This window comes from Cavia porcellus, unplaced genomic scaffold (assembly GCF_034190915.1).
Source record: "Cavia porcellus strain 051 isolate PalLab524CR breed Dunkin Hartley unplaced genomic scaffold, mCavPor4.1 scaffold_2, whole genome shotgun sequence".
In the NCBI taxonomy this organism is placed as follows: Eukaryota; Metazoa; Chordata; class Mammalia; order Rodentia; family Caviidae; genus Cavia; species Cavia porcellus.
This window is the reverse complement of record NW_026947485.1, coordinates 66146480-66165924: the sequence shown is the minus strand read 5'-3', so window position 1 is coordinate 66165924 and position 19445 is coordinate 66146480. Positions and strand designations below refer to the sequence as shown.

The 19445-nt window shown below is 38.7% G+C and overlaps 1 protein-coding gene across 8 annotated transcripts in view; it reads left to right on the top strand.

Annotated features, from left to right (window-relative positions):
* Positions 1-19445, top strand: part of Cdk14 (cyclin dependent kinase 14) — a 567752-nt gene that overhangs the window by 498891 nt on the left and 49416 nt on the right. Inside the window, exon 16 of one of the 8 annotated variants that reach the window (XM_063243007.1) lies at positions 3625-13765. The exons of 6 other annotated variants lie outside the window; for them this stretch is intronic. The gene's annotated coding sequence lies outside the window, so the exon portion shown is untranslated. Of the gene's footprint in view, positions 1-1620; positions 3076-3624; positions 13766-19445 lie in introns of those variants that run through there. One more of the 8 variants, XM_063243014.1, reaches the window with a different exon arrangement.

Below are 19445 nucleotides of genomic sequence, written 5' to 3'. Positions count from 1 at the left end.
GAATATGAGAGTCCAACTCTCCCGTTCAGCTCATGTTGTAGTTAGGGTTTGCAAGGCAATAGATTTAATACAGGACATATAATTTATAGGATGATTTTGTAATATTCACCCAAAAAGTCAAATGCAGAAGAGTGCAAGAGATCTGTCCACATACTGAAGACCCAAAGAATCCAACTGAGGACCTAGATCCTATAGCGATGCCCTGCACAAGTCGAGCTGAAGCACTAGAGCCTACAATAATGTCTCATGCATGACCATATCAATATCTGCAGTGGAAAGGCCTAAAAGTCAGTGGAAGAAACTACATCTGTGCCACTGGGACAAAGGATCTGCCAGTGGGCTGAAGGATCTGAACTGGAGCCAGGAAGCAGTGCTCAAGGTGAGGAACAGAGCTCTCCAAAGAGAACCACCTCCATCAGCAACAGCGAGCACCTGAGCTCCTCCAATGATGAGAACAGCCGAGGTCATATGGGGAAAGCCAGAGAATCAACAGTGCACCATCTTCCCCGCCAGTTCTGCCTTTATGCTGTTGGCAGTAATTCTCATGTGAGGGCCTTGCACACTCGGAACCATGCTGATTCAGTTCAGCTGGGTGTTACAGGTTGACCATTAATTAATCCACCACAGCCTGCACTGCAAAGATTTGCATAACTGTAAAAGCTGTGTGACCCCTTAATGATTCTGTTTGGAAAACATAGCTATTTTTTACTAAAATAATGTTTCTATGTTAACATGTAGTGTCTTGTTAACTAAATTAAATATTCACAAATTGCAATTTTGTTTTTGAATATGAAAAATTTCAATTTTTATTCAATGTAAACAAATAGCTCTTGGGAGGAGGTTGTCCTCTGTAAGTTTTAAAGAGTATTAACAGTTTCTAAGACCAGAAAGCAGGAACCACTGGACTATCTCAGTAGTGATACATGTTTATTCTAATATACCAATTATGTTGGTAACATTTTCCCTCTTGATGAAGTTACTATTCTCTGCAAAAATTATAGTCATTCCAGTTCTATCAATTGAATTGTAATATCAGTTTTTCTGGAGTTCAACAACTAGAAGTTTATATTCACAAAGGCACCATCTGAAAATCATAGTTGAATATCATTTACTGTCCCCCTTAATGTTTAGTAGACAATTTGTTGCATCTTTTGCTATATATTGGTTTGGGTGGGTGGGGCTGTGATTTTCCTTTGTTTACATCCACTTAGTCTGACCTGCTGGCAGAGCCATTGGCCACATGATACTAAGTCATTAGGCCCCTCTATATAGCTTCTCTTAGGACTGTGAGGCTGTTAGTACAGTCATAATCAGATACAGTGTAGGGTGACTTCTTGATAGTTGTGGAAGTTGATGAGGAAAGTGACTAAGACACCTTAGTACCCTATTGATAGTTGTACTACAACTATATTCGTACTACTTTCACACCAGTGTCCTTCTATTCCAGCAGCTCATCCAGGATATCACACTGCATTTACTTTTGAGGTTTTCTTAGTTTCTTCTGGTCTGTGATAGCTTTTCATATCTTTCTTTTGTTTTCATGGCCTCAATAATCTTGAAGAAAATGGCCCAAGTATTCTGTACACGGTCCCTTATGATGTTTTCTCTTGATTATACCAGGGTTCTGGACTTGGGAAGACTGCCATTAAGATGAAGTGCTCTTCTCATCACATCATGGCAGGAAGTACATGACTTGCATGACTTGCATTGGTAACATTGACCTTGATCACTTGGTTCAGACGGATGAGGCTTCATAGACCTTTATATAATCTCCAGGAAGTAAACTCAGAGGAGCAGGAGTTCCTCACAGGTTCTCAATGACATGGAAGGAACTCAAGATGATTACTAGAGCCCAATTATTATAGGCACATGTCTGTAATCCTAGTGCTCAGGAAGCTGCTGCAGGAGGATCCTCAGCTATGTTTCAAGTTCCAGGGCTGCCATGGAGAAAGAGAGAGGCATTGAGATTCTCAAGGCTCTAATATTGTAATTGAAAATAGATTAAAATAGAGATTCACCAACAAAGCAGAGTGTTTATGCACCTGGGATATGGCCTCATTGGACTTCAGAGATAGAACTGAAAAAGTGTGTCTGGTACAGTGTCAGGCAGGAATTTTGTGAACATTTTCCTATTCTTCAAATGTTGAAAGCAAATCAAGTTTTGGTCCCTCTATATTGAAGCCACTGGAATATGCGTTTCCGAATACAGGGACTTGTTTACTTTTTTATCTCTTTCGGTATTTCTCTATCTCTTAACATAGCACAGAATTTATACCTATTAAATGGTTTTAAAATATTAACTAAGTGGGAATGGTGACTCTTGTACTCTGAAAGACTGAAAAAGAAAGATTGCAAGTTCAAGACCAGCCTGGGCAACTTAGTGATTTAGTGAGAACTCGTTTCAAAATCAAAAATGAAAAAAAGCGCTGGAGATGTAGGTCATTGTAGTGGTCTGCGTTCAATCCACAGTACCACAAAAAATTTCTTTTTAATTCAAAAAATTAAGGTATAGAAGTAGGAGTGGGAGGGGCCTGAAGTGGCAAATATCTGGCTGCTTCCTCAATCATAATTTTTTACCAAATATATTGGTGCTGTATTAGGCAGTAATAAATAAAACAGTTATTTAGACTTCAGAATGATAAAGGCTACAGGAAAAGCTTTCATGATGCTACTTGTAAGGACAAGTGGGGGATTTTTCATAGGCATGAAGAAAGAGAAGGGTATTTTCCAAAGGAGGAAACAAACACCAAGAGTGAAGCCCTGTCAGGAAGTGCGGCAGTACAGCAGCTTGTGAATGGCCCAGTAGAGGACGGGAGGTGGGGCGTGAGTAGAGCTGGGACTGAAAAGCAATCTGAAGCAAGATTATGAATGACACGCTAAAGAGCTTAGATTTCAGTGCCTGCCCATGAGGAAATGTGTGAGACATCCTGGTTAGACTGAAAACATCTTGAGGCTGGAAGATCCTTTAGGAATCATTTCACAACCTTGAAACAAGATGTGATATTTTTCTTTTCTTTTCTTTGAACTTATCATGGTAGATCATATATTGAAAGGAAATAAAGAAAATACACAGAATTCTTTTCACGTGTCTTTTAGTGTTAAAAATTCTACCAGTGCATCAACTTTTTCTTTTCTTTTGACTGTATACCCATCTGTCCTTCAGCCCTACAATTTTGTGTCTTTATCAAGAAAATGGTACCTTTAATATGCATTTATGAAAATGTATACAATATGTTTCTTGAAAATTTATGTATAAACTCCTTTAATTTCCAAAGGAATGTTTCTTTTTTGTTCATGTATCTTTTCATAAAAGTAACAACCCCCTTAATTTACTGTTTGTAGATGTACAGAATTTAATATATTAATATACATTGACACCTTAGGAAAAATGCAAAAAATTAAAAAATGAGTTCACTAGTTTTCCAGAATTGAAAATTTAAGATCATCTTTGAAATTGAAGAATTCAGTGTTTTCATGGCTTAGGATACTGAGCATTCATTTGGTATACTAATGCCTGAGAGCTTTTAAGTACTTGCATCAGTATTTTCCTAGATAAGCAGATATAACACAAGATATATAAATGCATAAGAAATTGCAAGATCAACTTATGATGGTCTCCCGCAGAGTTGGATGAGGAAGTGGCAGAGGCTGTCTGCACACTGGAGACCAAAGAATTCAGTCCAAGGTCTGGAGCTCACTGCAGCGTCCCCTGCAAGGCCACATCAGGAGGCTGGTGGGTCTGCAGTAAAGGCCAAAGGAGTGGCAGTGAAAGCCAAAGAGTCTGCACTGGAAGCCAAGAGATGATGTCCAAGCTGAAGGTGAAGACTGGCGCTCCTCCAAAGAACAAAAGCGAGTCCATCCTTCCTTATTTCCCCTCTATACCTTCTAGGCAACAAGCTGTCCTAGCATGGGTCCTCTACAACCTAGGACATAGAATTACTGAGCTGATTTAGTTAAGCTTCTAAACTTCTCAAATTGACAAAATCAGCCAACCACTATAGTACCTTTTAGTGTTAGCTCTAGTTCCCATGTTCAGTTTTACCTAAATCCAAAATAACTGCAAAGTACTTGACCATCTTTTAGTATGTCTCATCAAAGTTTTGAAAGTGTCTTACTGTTGGTAACTCAGTAACTTTTTTGCTGATGACTACAATGATGAAGAAAACACTAGCATAAGAAAATGATTCATATTAAGATTCATTGTTCATAAATTATTAAGAATAGAATTGACTAGTTATGTACTTGTAAAGAAATCAACTAAAGTAATTTGAATATGATATAACTTTAAAAGTCACAATAATTAAAGCAAGTAACATAAAGAAACATATGATAATGTGGAAGAGTGGAATGTTTTGCTTATATGTATAAAAACTATAATAGGAAACATGACTGAAAAATACATTAAACTGTTATATCCTTGGTTTAGCAGAGCAAATGGTTTTTACAAATTTTATTTTGTAATTAGGAAAGTTAGTTAATGTACAGTTTTACAGCCATAAAAGGCTGTCGCTGTAATTCCAATCTCAGGGTCCCTATAGATCAGCCCAAGTTCTTTGATGCTCTCTCCTCCCTAGACTTTCTTCTGTAGATTTATGGTGAGAAGTAAGAGTCGCAGGCTAGCCAAACTCCTTGCACAATGGCAGGGAATTCTGTAAATTAAAATTTAAAGCTCTTTCTATTACCCCAAGAAGTGCAGCTAAATTAACACTAGACATAGCAGCATCTAGATAACTAAGAGGCAGCATGAGATCCTAATGTAGCCAAAACACAAAGAGAAGAGCTGAATTAGTCACATCAGTGGAAGGATATGGCACATCACAGTCTGCACCTGCCACTTACCTCAGTGGGTTTTCAGGCAGTTTTTTCAAGTCTTTTGAATGAAACAATGAATGAATACATCACTTTCCTGTGCTGGCATCAACTCCACAATGTGTTATGGATTGAGTGTAGGAGATGTTGTGAGAAAGCTATGACTGTCTTCCAGACCCTTTCGCTTGGCTGTAGCCCTTGAGTGTGGCTCATGCTGTACTCGCTCCCCCATTGCACTTCTGCCCCTGCACACCTCCTGATCGTGGTAGTGTTGGCACAGTCCTCTGTGTTCCACTGCCCACTCATAGGGCCAGAAACCATTTCCAGAGGTCAGAAGTTCAGATTCTTGACCTTTCTTTCGTCTTGTCCTGCAGCATAAAAATACAGGAGAGAGGTTGATGAGACAGAATCATTATTTTTTGTCTGTTCCCTTTATTTGTAATGTGGGCTAACATTAATTTTGCAAATAATCATATTTTAAGAAAATAAATTTGTATTGATATTATATATGCTGACATACCTAGGGACAAAAACTGGCTTGTTATGTAAGTTTTATATAAATATATTATTATATAAGTAACAATACTTGTAATAATACATACACAATTCTACCAACAAAAATGTTTCATTTTTAAGTATTTCACTTTCTTTGTGACTTTCCACACCATGCTTCATCATTCAAAGGCTCTGCTTTCCAATTTTTAACTTCACCCATCTCTTTATTTGAAATTGAAATGTTACCAGGGAAGAGCAAAAAGAGAAAACCAGAGGGGAAGCGGCTGGAGTGAAAAAAGGCAGAGGGAGAAGACTGCTGAGGGGGAGAAAAAAGATTTAAATGAGACGTAGAATGAATGCTTCACTTGTTGGCTTTTAGCACAATTACCATACCTTAGGAAATATGCAGGGAATAGTTAATTGCCACTAAATGAGCCCCTTTTAGAGGCAGTGGCAGGCCCAGGGATCTGACTGTCAGAGCTGTGAAAGATGCTGAATTGGAAGGCCAGTTTCCATGTCAGGCAGTGGATGGTCAGCCTGGCTCGCCAGGCAGAGAAAACATAGCCGGGGAAGAGTAGCCTCAGACAAGAGAGCCTGGTAGAACATTTGCATACTTTTCCTGCAAAGGAGGTTTAATCCAGAGAAAGAAGGAGATTTTGGTATTGTCAGCCTGGCTTTGTTCAGCGTGAAGAGCAGAGGAAAATCAGCTGAAGGGCCTTTCTCAAAGCTGTGGTCCCAGGCTTGAGTTGTCCCAGCAAAGTTATGTTCTTGAGAATTGTTTGCACACTATGGTCTGTTTGAAGATCTTCTAAGCCCAATGATCTCAAAATATCCCCCTTTAGCAGCACAAACGAAGAGAATTTTTGTGGTAAAAGTGACTCGTATTGCAGACTGAACCCAAGAGCCCTTTGTTCTTACACAGAATCCTCTGAAGTTCTGAGGGTGCCTCTTAGAGCCAGACTGAGCAAGTCATACCCTAAAAGTCTTCCCAGACTAGAAAACAAGGCAAAAGCAATCTACACTTGTGTCTGTCATAGGAGGCAGCACTCTCCAAAAAAGATGGCTCCAGAAAAGTAGCAGATAAAAAGCAAGTTTGGTTGAAATGGCTCATTTTTGCCCCATTTTCCTGAAGAAATTTTTGAGGTTGCAGAGTTTGTTTATAAAGCCAAGCCTCATTGTTTGGACCGTTGCATTGAAGTATTCCCATCATTCAGTTGCCCTGGTCTTTTATCTAGCAAGATGAGTTTCTGAGATCGCTCTGTGTCCAGTTTTCAAAACTGGGTTCTGACCTTCAGCATGTGTTTTCTAAAACCCTACACATTTCTAATGAGGGATATATACCTGCAGTCCCTGCTTGCATGCTAGATGATCACAGTATTGTGGTTCAGAAATCAGGACTTATTTCAGCTTCCCTAGTTGCTTTGAGCCTAAGTGCCCATAATCCTTATAGTTCAGGACATTGTTTAAATAATGTACTTATATATAAAAGTAATCACGGGGAGCTGTGAGTGCCTTTTTAAATTCATGATTTTTCATATAGAACTTAATTAGTATTCAAAAATGTGTTATCTTAATATATAATTAAAATCACAAACGAAACATTCCTTTTTAAACTGATAGAATATATATATATATATATATATATATATATATTATATATAAAATAAGACATTATCAGAGGTTGGAAAAATCTATATGTATTTACACATAGCAGGTAATTTAACCTGAGTTTTTGAATTAATATTTTCTTCCCAGTTTCATTTTATGGTTCTTGTTCTTTTTGCTATAGTGAGTAATGAAAAAAAAATGTTTATTTAAGGTTCTGACAATAAAGCATCTGAGTTTCAAAATAAATGCGAATGGTTAACATGAAAAATTAAGAAAAAGATTACTTCAAAATTAACATAAGCCAGCTTCTGGGAGAATAGCTGTGCACTCTTCTTTGGTGCAGTAATTAGAGCTTTCATCAAGATGACCCTGTCCATCATGGGTAAAGGACTAGTGGGTGTGGGTCCCAGGCAGACATACAGCTAAGGCCTTAGCAGGGGCGAGTTGCAAGTTTCTGAAGTTACCGTTATTTTTTGTTATGAGTGAGATGCTTGTGTCTAATCTAAGTAAACTCTGCCTTGCTGGAAGTGGTGCATTTCTTTCTCCTGCTTTGCATTTTCCCCTGTGAGAAGCATGTCTGAATGGGGGGGACTTGAATATACCTCTTTGTTGCTGAACTTGTCAAGCACAGCACTGTGTTCTCTTTCCCACCAGGAAGGTCAGGCCGCTGGGGGCCAATCTGCTTTCTGAAATGAACCCTACTGTCTATCCCTGGTGTCTGACAGATTGAAACAGTTGTCTGTGTTACTGTGCTTTCAATGCTATTTAAATGGCTTGCTTTCTGAGGAGGAAAAAAAAGGTAATATGTGTAGGCTACACTGAAAAAATGAAATTTTTTGAAAGGACCAGACTTGTATGTTAATATGTATCTAAAAGATAAATTTAATTAACTTTCTAAGAACATATTTACACATCCAGGAAGTTAACCATGTGCAGTTAAAGCCTGGCTCTCTCTCTCTCACACGCTTTATCTCCCCCCTCCCTCCAAGATAAGCCTTTATTTCTGAGTTCTTCTGAAGACTTTTGTGTATGTGTTTTTCTAATTGGAGTAATAAAATTATGAAGTATGGAACTGTTTCAATAGTAGACTTATAGAAGTAAGAGTCCTTTGTTCCTGTAGATTTCAGCTGCATTGTATTTTGATCAGAGGTATGTATAAAGCCTGAAGAAATATGTACTGCATGAGCCTCACTTCAATACTCTCCAGATAATTGAGCTAATTAAATCTTTACCAACATTAACACAACTCCAGCATTCCTTGGACAGTGGATAATTATTGCATGAACATGGCAAGCTTAAACTAAACAGATGAAAATAGAGTTCTGCGGAATGGGTATTGAGTTTATTCTTTATTCATCTTTTGATAAGGTTTAATTAAAACTGCCTCTCTCTATTGTAGTGAGAATGAATGTGCTTGTTTTCCTACTGAAAAGCAAATTATTCACTTCAGCCATGGTTCAATAATCAAAGCCTTTGCAAAGTTTTGGGTTATAGTGTAGCTGTGGGGATATAATTGCTGCAATTCTGTATGAAGGCTTTATCTTTTTTTATTACTTTCTCTTATTTATTTTTGTAGAGAAAAATTTATAAAAGACCATTTTGTGATTTGGTAGAAGAGTGCCTATGTTTGAAGCCTTGTTGCAGGTTTACTGTGGCTACATTTTTTAAAGGTGCATTTCTTAGAACCTCTTGCTGACATGGGAGGTAAAAGGGACACACGCTGAAATAGACGGCGTTTGAGATGGATTTCTGTTAGTGAATAAAGTTTGGTAAAACCTTTAAATCCTGTGATTACCACAGGATTAACATAATGGGGTGACAGTCCTGAGGGTAGAAAGCAATAGGCATTGGGTATTCTTTCTACAAATATATATTTGCATTCTCCTTAACTTTTTGTCCACCCACCAGAAATATTTTCTGTATTGTTCATTTAAAGGAGATGGAGCTTTTTCTAATCTTGGTGCTAATTTTCTAAAACGAATAGATTTTAGGTACATCAACGATAACTTGTTAATATACTTACTGTCATGATTGCTGTGATTTATTTCCCTTTCTTCCTTCTCTCTTCTCTTTTTTTAATAAAATGGGAGATTACAAAGATATTTAGTGGAACCAAGGACAAAAGTAAAATGGGGCTCTGAAAGATGAACTGGAAGCAGAGACTCCAGCACAGACAAGCTCTCTCACCCCACCTGTTTTTCTGTTGCCTTGATCCTGGCTTTCCTTGCTTCTCTAGTCCCTGTGATGGAAACCAGTTGACTTATCCTATGATTTGTCACAAGAGAAAAACCAAACATTACTCTGCGTCAGCGTCCCTGCTCCCTACCACGGGCGTTTACCCATCCTAGATCAAGTGAGTCGGCCCTGCAGCCCAATAGCAGGCTCTTTACTTACCACTTCTTACTGCCTCTTGCTTTATCCATTCCTTAGGGAAGTGCGAAATCCAGACTGGAACAAATGTTTCTTCATCTACAGAAATATTCTGAGGGTTAGAATGCAGTGTTTTTAACCTCCTTTTTGATTAGTGGTATCCGTCTAGTGGACTAGAAATAGTGCTTAAGTGTAATAGACTAAATGGGAAGGGAAAATGTCCCAGATGATCACATATAGTGGGAATAATGACTATTTTATGAAATTTCCCTTTCAGCTGTGAGTGCCTGTGTGTGTGTACTATTGAGAGTCACTTAGAAATGCATTTTTTACAGTGAGTTGTGGCCAAAACAAGTTTCAAAGCAGTGACTGCTTCTTAGATCCCCTTCAAGGCTTCTCCCGGGAGGCAGGGGTGGCGGGTGGGGAGGCACTGGGCAGGACTCCAGCCCCATCCATCTCCCATCAAAGTGGCTCCACTTTAATCTGCTCTACACTTTGTTTCCACCTAATTTTTTTTTTCCTTAAACAAAGGATACAGTGCCCAAAAGTTTGAGTGAACGGTTTTCCAGGTTCCTTCTTGGGATTTTAGAGCTAAGTACGGTAGCCTTTGGGACAAGAACAGACATTATTTTGGTTTTCTGTACTAAAGAAGGTTTTGGGAAATCATCCAGCCTTTGCTATTTTAGTTTTCTTTATTTCCTCTTCCTGCCCCCTCCTTCCTTACTCTCTCCCCCTCTCTTTTTTTCTCTTTCACTGTCATGTTCAAATGCAGTTTCCCTACGTCATCCCCTTAAAAACTCCGAGACTTAGTTTATAGTATGGACAGTAAATCTGAATGGACTTAAACAGCTTTGCCATTTAAAAAAAGAAAACAACAGCGACTACCTCCGCCTGCACCTCTCCCTGTTAGCAGAAGTGTGGACGGAAGCAAGACTGCCAGGCTCAGCCACTTCCTCCAGGGCTTAAGTGCCCTCCGTGGACAACTGAGGATCCTAGGGAGAAATGGTCCTTAGTCGGGATACAGAAAAAGACCAAAGAAAAAAACAGGCTTCTCTCAAAGTGTATTTCATACTGCTTCCTTTGGAAAGTAGAACTAGATTTAGTGATGGTTTTTTCAGCCCTTGCATTGGAAGGAGGTCTCAGACACGCACTGTCCTGAAGCTGCAGCTGTGTGTTGAGCTCTCTCCTTAATCATGAGCTCTACAATTCTTCTGTGATGAAGATGAGAAACGGTTAGGACTTCCTGCATTTTTCCCCAGTACTTATTGGTAGACCTTTTGTTTGTTACTGGAAAGAAAAGGCCAGACAACCTCACAGTGTAACACATTACTTGATATAGATGGTGCATCAGGATGACAAAGGGAGGAGCAATTTGCTTGGTTTGACATGAATTTTAAAAAGTTGTTAAAAATTAAGACAGGAGGGTTTTCTTTTTTTCTTTTTAATTAGGGAGAAGCCCAAGTGTGGCACTGAATGAGTACGCGCAGGAGATAGCAAGGATTTCCTTGAGTGAAGTGAAGAACCTAATCAAGTGGGAGCAGTCTTTGCGAAAGGTTAAGTTTCATGCCTTCAGTAGAGGCCACTCCAGACAAACTATTAGTGAGATATAGGCTTGTGGTTGAAATGAAAGGAGACTGACGAGGAAAATTAAGGCCACCTCCACATTGCAAGAGTAACAAACTGATCTGGTGACACCTTTACTATAGCCTCAAAGAACTCAGCAGGAGGTGGGGATAGACTGGGCAACTCTGGGGGTGTAGAAGTGTCATTTAGTTTAGGTTGATAGGTAGGTAGATATATGTAGATATACATCTAGATATTATATGGAGAGAGAAGGACTGAGATTAAAAACTACACGGAAGCTGGTTCACTGTTACGGAACTGTGGCTACAATTTATGACAGAAAACAGAGATGAGACTATGGTCAAACAGAAGACAGAAATAAATTAGAGATGCAGCCCTAACTTACCATCTCTCTCTAAGGCCAAGTTAGTACATCCCAACCTCACGTAGGATGTTCCTGTCTTGTTTTCAAAACAGTTGTGGAGGTGGTACTTCAAACCCTTTAACAGATGCTACTCATACATCTAAGATTTGCTTAAAGTAGCAGTTTTTAAATCTTTAAGATGATGATCAACTTTTACAGCCATGGAGATTTTATGGAAAAGTACAGGTTTTCCTGTATCTCACTTTATAAAAAAGGAAATGTAAGCCCCTCTTAGCACTCGCAGGACAGCAGTGACTGACTGAGGTGAGCCACAGCTGTGACTTAGAAGTACCACAGTCCCCACCACTTTTTCTTGTCTCCCTGTCCCCTGGACTAAAGAAACCACTTCTATTTGCCTTCACCTTTTGCCAGTGTTTATCTTGTAAGAAGAAAAAAAGAAAAGTACAATATTTTTGTAACCAATGGTGCTATACCAAGTGTCCCTTGTAACAGTAACCTGAAAGGGCCTTTTGTTGGAAGAATTGAAAAGAACATGTTTCTTTATGTAAATAATCAAACCTACTTCCCTCACTTTGGTCACCTTCCTGCCCTTCCAGGACCTCTGTCTTAGAATCATTTCTAACTTTTTGGCAGTCAACTGTGTTATTATATGTGTTAACCTTCTTTTCTCAAGGGGACCATAAAGCATTTTTGATATAAAGCTATCTGTTCCACAGCATATGGCACTACATTCTACACTAAGTGAAATATTTGCATATCGTTAGTGGGGAGCCAGGAGTAAAGTGAAAAGAACATAACAAATTTCCAAGGAAGAAGGATTGTAAGTAAGTAGTCCAAATGAATGAAAACCATAAGACAAATCGACAAACATTTATTAAATACCAATAAATCACTGAGATTTTGTGAGAGATACAAACGTTTGTGAGATATTGTCCCTATAGTACAGCAATTTCTTTGCAGCAGGTGACATAAGGAATAGAATTACTAGCTTCATATAAGAGATGAGAAGTTCTGTTAGACAAATGTAGCTACTATGCTAAGAAAACAGAGCAAGGGGAGATTTTTCTGGAGCCAGGGATTACAGAGAAGAAAATATCTGCGCTAACATTTGAGCACTAAGTAGAATATCTATAGTTGGGGGACAGATTCCAGGAAGAGTTATCAAACCAGGAAAGGCTACGAAGTCCAGAGTATGTTTGAAACAGGACAAAACATGTATTTGTTTCCAACAGTAGGACTTGTGAGTAGGTACATGGGTCTGTGGAAAAGGAAGAAAGAGAATGGCCAGGCACCGTCCACTGTCATGTCAGAACAGCACAGGAACTTTGACTGCCTCTGCAGATCAACTTAGAAATTCAAGAACTGCAGTGTCCCCAGAGCCCTGTTCCTTAACCTTTGCTTTATGCTTCCTGTTTCTAGAGAATTCTGCAATGCCACAGAACAATAAAATTACTGCTAATAATGTTGATAACATCTCATTTATTGTTTACTGTGCCAGAAGCCATGCTGAGTGCTTTGTGTGAATGATTCATTTAATCCTCCCAACAACTCTCAAAGGGGAGTGTTTTTATCCCCATTTGCAGCAGAAAAGACTGAGATGTGAACTGTTTCTTCAGGTCTGCTGATATCCCACTAAGAAGTAGTACGTCACTCATTGTGCTCATCACTGGACTTTTTATTCGACTCTGACAGGCTTCTTTATTTTAGATAATTCAATCATGATCAGTCTAAGTCTATAAAATTATTTAGTTGCTAATGTCTAGAGTAGCTTCAGCTACCTCTAGAGATAAAATTAGAGATTTAAGAACTACAATGCCCTCCAAACCCTGTCCAAATTGAGTTAATTAAACTGTAACTTGAACACTCTAAAAGCCCTATTTAAATACAATTTCATTCTTAGTGAAAAGCCCCAGCAACCTTGGTTAAAACTGAATGCAGTCAGAAGTAAAAGTGTCAATTTGTCTTTAATCTAAAATTCTCAACATGAAAATGTGGCATGTGTCATTGTTGCAGTTGGTTCTTCAAATTTATATCACCATTCTCAATAAAATGATAATGCTGTACATAAATTTTATGAAGACACATTGGTCTGAGAACATTGGGGATTTCTACATAATCATTTGTTTTTTAAAAACATATATTTAAGACGCTATCACTGTGGTCCACATTTGAATGGTGTTGACATTTCATAAAATTTTTTTAGGTTAAATATGTGATTCAAACAATGTAATCCACTACAGCCTTAGTCTCTGACCATTTTGAGTAGATCTAAGCAGCTCCCATGATTTATGTCAACTTGGGAGAGAAGTGACACAGATAACAGAAATGTTAGTTGAGGGTACATTGTTCCAACCACAGCTGTACTATTCTAGTAATTTTTGGAAGATAACCTAACAGCAGAATGAGTTTGTATTCCTTAAAATACCAACCATTTTGGAGCAGGAATTCCAGGATGTTGTGATTCCCTAAAGTATATCCACAAAAATGAATAATCACTGACAGAGGCTTTGGGGAAAAAATGATCAAAAACAAAAAGGTGTATATTAAAAAATAAAATATGTAAGGGAAAAATGATTGAAAGGAAAGACACAAACTATTTCTGGTGTGTCATACTGTGAGACAAGGGTTAGAGACATTAGGAAAGGAGAAAGAAGAGAGGCCGCTCATTGCCGAAGGTTGCAGCGCGGAGACCTGAGTGCTCTTCCATTGCCACCTTTTCCTTCTGACTGGTGTGAGGAAAGCCATAGGTGCTTGCTGCTCAGATACCAGTACTCTTGAAAACAAAAAGGATTTGTGCTCAAGTCTCTAAAGGAAACCCTAACCCAATGAGACGGGGAGGGGCGCCCCTCGGCGTTTTAGGGTTTCCTAAGCTACTTGATAAGCAACATATTCCTGAGGACCTGTTCTAGTTGAGCAGGCTCATTCCGAAGCTCCAGATAGTGGCTTATTTCTCTAGAAATACCTTTTAGATGGCTGAAATGTAAATTAATAAACCAGCCAGAGCTGCATGCCTACATGACTTGAAAGTTAACTGCAGTTTATTGATCTGCAGCCTACAAGCTGTTCTATGCCACGCTGCACATAAGAACGCCAGTCTTTAAAGCCACCAACAATTTTTTTAATTACCTCAAAAAAAAAAAATCTTTTACATCTTTAGACAGTACTGTTGTTAGACTGAAACCTTCTTCCCTCCACCTTTCTTCCTCCAAATTGAGTCATTCCTGGCTAGTGTGGACAACAGCAGTAGCTAAGGCAGTGTACATAACCAGACCTGCTTTTCAGCATTAGCAGAGGCAGGAGTGGCTCCCCGGACTGGCGCCACTTCTGCTCCATCTGAAAGAAAGTTCAGTGAGGGGTCCAAATGGCTGTCTTGAATATCATTTTAAAAGGTGGAAGTACAACCCGGTGCCGCTTACTTCCTTTATGCACCTGTGAAGGAGCCAGCCTACCTGGCTCCCAAAATCCAGACCCTCTTCCAGCTTCCTCCTAGATGCTCTCTTGAATGTCCACCTGCTGTGTAAATCTAAGTACTTCTTAGCATGTGTCCAAAGAGCCTTTGAAACTTCAGACAGGTGCACCTGGCTTTGCTGTTCACAGTGAGCCTAATGACACCTCGTATGTGTTCTCCGTGATTTTATCAATTTTTCCAGCTCTTCCTCTCCACTTCTGTTGATCTGTGCTGAAAAAACTCCATTTTCCATCTTCTGTCTCTCCCCATTTTTCTCTGATTTTATACACACACGTGCGCGCGCACACACACACACACACACACACACGAGGTTCTTTTTCTTTCACTTTAAAAAATAAAAAAAAAATATTTAGAATATTTTATTTTCCCAACTTTATTGGACTTTTCGAATCGTTATCATACAGGGCATAATTATCAGGCACACTGAGTGGGTACAGACAAGCCAGTTTGGTCCACGGGTGCTATCTGCTCACCCTTCTCAAGTCCTCCCCTCCGTCAGGCACCTCCACGCATGCACACATACACATATATCTTCATGTGGTTTTTTTTAGGTATTTTACCACCAGAAAGATGTCCTACAAATTTGCTTTGTTTTGCGGGGGTTTTTTTTAGTGTGCTTTCTCCCCAATATAGTTTTTTACATTAATAGGAAATAGAACTAATGACAGGTACTGCATACTTTGAACACTCAGATGGAAAATGTTGAGTTATTCATTATTGGTCATCTTTCTCCAGTAGAAAAATACTCTCTCCAATCCCACGTTAGCTTTTTAAAGACATTTTTAACGTATAACCTTGTCAAAGGCTTTTTAAGGTTTAAATAAATTATGTGCCCCACTTAATGTACCATCTGAAATAACACATGATGGGTGAAATACACCCTTTTTCCATGAAAGCCACATTGCCTTTCCCCCTGACGATTATGTTTCTAGGGCTGGGGATTTAGCTCCGTGGCATAAGTGCCTCTCCAGCAAGCACGAGGTCATGAATTTGATCCTGATACAAAAAACAAACAAAGAAACAAAAAGGTTATGTTTCCTTATGTAGTATTTGTTGATTACTTAGGTATCACCAACTTGCCATGTATGAAGCGAGTCCCAGTTTATAAACCAAACTTTTTCTCTGTAACAATCTGGATAAGTGCATAAATAACTAACTCAAAATATTCCTTTTCTTGTATGATAATGCTTCATACTTTTTATTCATTTAATCATGCTTAACCTTAAACGTAGCATGTTTAACATTACAGTCATCATCAGTGAATCATTTAAGAAGTAAATAGAGACCTATGATTCAAATTGGTACATCTACATCTGTGTATACACACACATATACTTGGATATAATATAGCTCTAGTAGCTATCACAGAATTCTGAGTAACATGAATAATAAAATAAGCTGGGTGATATAGAATAAAAATTCATATTAAATGGGAGTTTTCGGATCAGACAATGGTGTGCACATACTACATTTCACTTATATAGGGATCTATCATTTCCAGTCCCTCTAAGAAGATATGAAACCAGCACTTTTGGTACATATGATGCTTGTGAGGCGATCATTAGCGTAGTGCCCCTGTGACTATAACCTTGTTCCAGATGTGCATCTGCAGAGTCAGCCGAGCTGTGCTGTCTACTGTTAAGGACACTGCATTCAAATGGGGGAGACAGACCACAATCGGTGCATCTCGTGAGGGTGCTTCAGTGGGAGCATCATACAAGGGAGGTAGCATGAGTAAAGCTGCTGGTGGGTTGCTCTCCTCAGAAGTATTATTTTATGTTTTTTATTTCCCTTGTATCAATACTGAACAAAAAGTTCATTCATTTCTTGCTCCTTACCTGACATTGTACAGGACAGGACATGGCGACTTGCAAACCAAGAACAGCAGCTGTTGAAAATTTATATGACCATATAACCATATGTACAGGCTGATGATTGAGAAACCATGCCCAATGTTGGAGACCTAATGCTTTTAGAGCCCTCCATATAGACGGGCAGCCTTAACTTAGTTTAGCAGTAATAGTCATTTGGCACTGCTTTTGCTATTTAAAAAAAAAAAAAAAAACTTAACCTTTTCAAAAAAGAATCACACTGAGCGAAGAGTCATGTCAAGGTAGTAAGTATATAGCAGCAGGTACAAGATGCTGCTTAGATGAGGAGATTTGAGAAGGGTTTTATTTCAAGACATCTTTTTGTCATCTGGATCCCTTGTTGTGAAATCCTGTTCACATTGGAAGCTTCTTTGAGTTAAATGCACCACTGGCAGCGCATATTGCAGCCTACTTTTTCATGTTCAAATTCACACCTTAGGGCAGGTACACAGACACCCAGGACCAGAGTGTGAATGTGAACTGCCTGGGGACTGCAAGTGATGTTCTAATAGTTTTAAGCAGTTCAAGCTCTTCCAGTTAGCATGTGGCTAATGCATAAAATGCTAATACTCCTTAAGAAGAACATATGTTACAGTCGCAGTGCCTTGTCAAGCACACTCTAATCTGTTAGCAATTTGAGACTTACAAAAGCTTGTTCCTGGCCACATATCTGTCTCTGCAGTTGTCTCCACTGTATATCCTGTGCAAGTTCAAAGTCTGATGATGACATTAAAAGCACACGTCTTGGTTTTATTAGCCAGCTCCTAGCTGTTTTAGATGAACACACAGACTAATTTTGCTGTATGGAATTAAATATGCCATATGGATGTGTTCCAGTTGTCCTGATACACTCATTTCATTCCACTCCATTTTTCTCTCTCTCTTTATTGACTCTGAGCATGCAGATCTGTAGTGGGAAAAAAATTGATTGACTCCGAAAGTAGAGGATCACAAGGCAGTGATTTCATGCTTGGTTGTTGGCTAACAAGGCACCATAGTTTTTATGTAGTGAGGTCTGGTGGCAGGAGATGAAAAATTGTATAGGCCCAGCTGCCACAGTTACAGAGCAAGCAGCTTAAAGGCGTTGGGGGTTCCAAGTGTGAGGGGAATTGTCTCTTCCCAGCAGGTAAGGGATGAATCTGTTGTGTCTGTTGTGTTGAAGATGCTGACTGACTCAGGCAATTCATAAATCCAAAAAAATTACATCTTCTGGTCAGGAGGAAGTGGCAGGGACATTTATGGATGCACTTAACCCTTTTAATGCCAGAAAGTCATATGGCCTTTGCTTGCTGGCTGTTTACAAGGTTTCATTATGTATGCAGATCTCTTAGCTTTTAAGTTTCCTTTCCATATCTCATTTTAAATTAAAATATATTAGACCAACTAGTCAAATATGTTTAGTGATATTTAGTCAATCCATTTACTTTTGATGTTTTCATATATTTACATTATTTTTCAGACAGTTGTGATTTTTTCTGGTTAGTCTACAAGTAAGAAGCCATAGTTTATTGTGTGTGTTCATGTGTGTGCATGTGCACACACATAAGCATGTGTCCACATGTACATGAGAGTCACTCCTACATGAATAGATACTTAACAGATGAAGAAGTACAAATAGCCAATAAGTACATGAAAAAAAAAGTTCAGTATCTCTGGACACTAAAGAAACGCAAGTTAAAACAACCCTGAGATTCCAATTCATGCAAGAAAGTATGGCTACCACTAAGAAATCAACCAATAACAAATGCTGGTGAGACTGCAGAGCGGAGTGGGGACCCTTGTCCATTGTTTGTGAGAGTGTAAACTGATCCAACCACTATGGAAATCCATATAGTGATTCTTCAATAAACCAAAACTAGAGTTTCCATTTGATCCAGTTATTCTCTTTGTAGATATCTTCCCAAAAGAGTTGAAGTCATCATAGTGCAAGGATGTATGCATACTCATTCACATAGCAGTACAATTAATAAGTGCTAAATCTTGGAAACAGTCCATATACTCATCGATGGATGGATAAAGAAAATGTGTGATACAATATATATACAATAGAGTATTACTCTGCCATAAAGAAGGATATAGTTGAGACATTTTTAGGTAAATAGATGCACCTTGAGACCATAATCTTTTTTGGGGGGATCCAACTTGCAACCTTCCAGCAATAGTTTATCTACTTTTTTTTTGTACCAGGGATTGAACTCATGACCTCGTGTTTGCCAGGTAGGCACTTATGCCACTGAGCTAAATCCCCAGCCAAGACCATAATCTTAACAGAGGAAAGTCAGATATACCAGTTTGAATATCAAGCTATTTCTCTTATATGAGAGACCCAAAGTATAAATTAGGCACAAGGTAAAAGATACTAGGAAGTAGGAGGATCTTTTTCAAATGGGCAAAGGAAAAAGAGATGGAGGGAGTGGGAAAATAAGGAAAAGAAAAAGGGGTTTTAAAAAATTATTGAAGAAAAAATTGGAAATTGAACTTTTGTGAATAGAGAGAAGAAAGAAAGAGTTCAGGGGGACCAAAAAAGAATTAAGCTGTGGTATGTGTGTGTGCAAACTCCACACAATAAATGTAATCCTTTCGTACTGCAAACATGTACTAGTACAAAAATAAAAAGGATAAAATAGATAAAACATAAATAAATTTCTGAAGGTTTGTACTTAAACTTTAGTATGTGATTAGTGGTAAGTCAAATAACCCAGTGAATTCAGCCTTTGTCTGTGAAAAGCAGCGTGAAGAGTCCATAAAGTTTCTTGAGCAGAATTACAAAAGACAGTGTCAATAAGAAAATTGTACTCAAGAATATTAGAATTGCTGTCAGGAGACTTGGTCCAAGTGAGCCCCTGAAGGAGGAGCTCTGCTTTAGCTTAGCCTT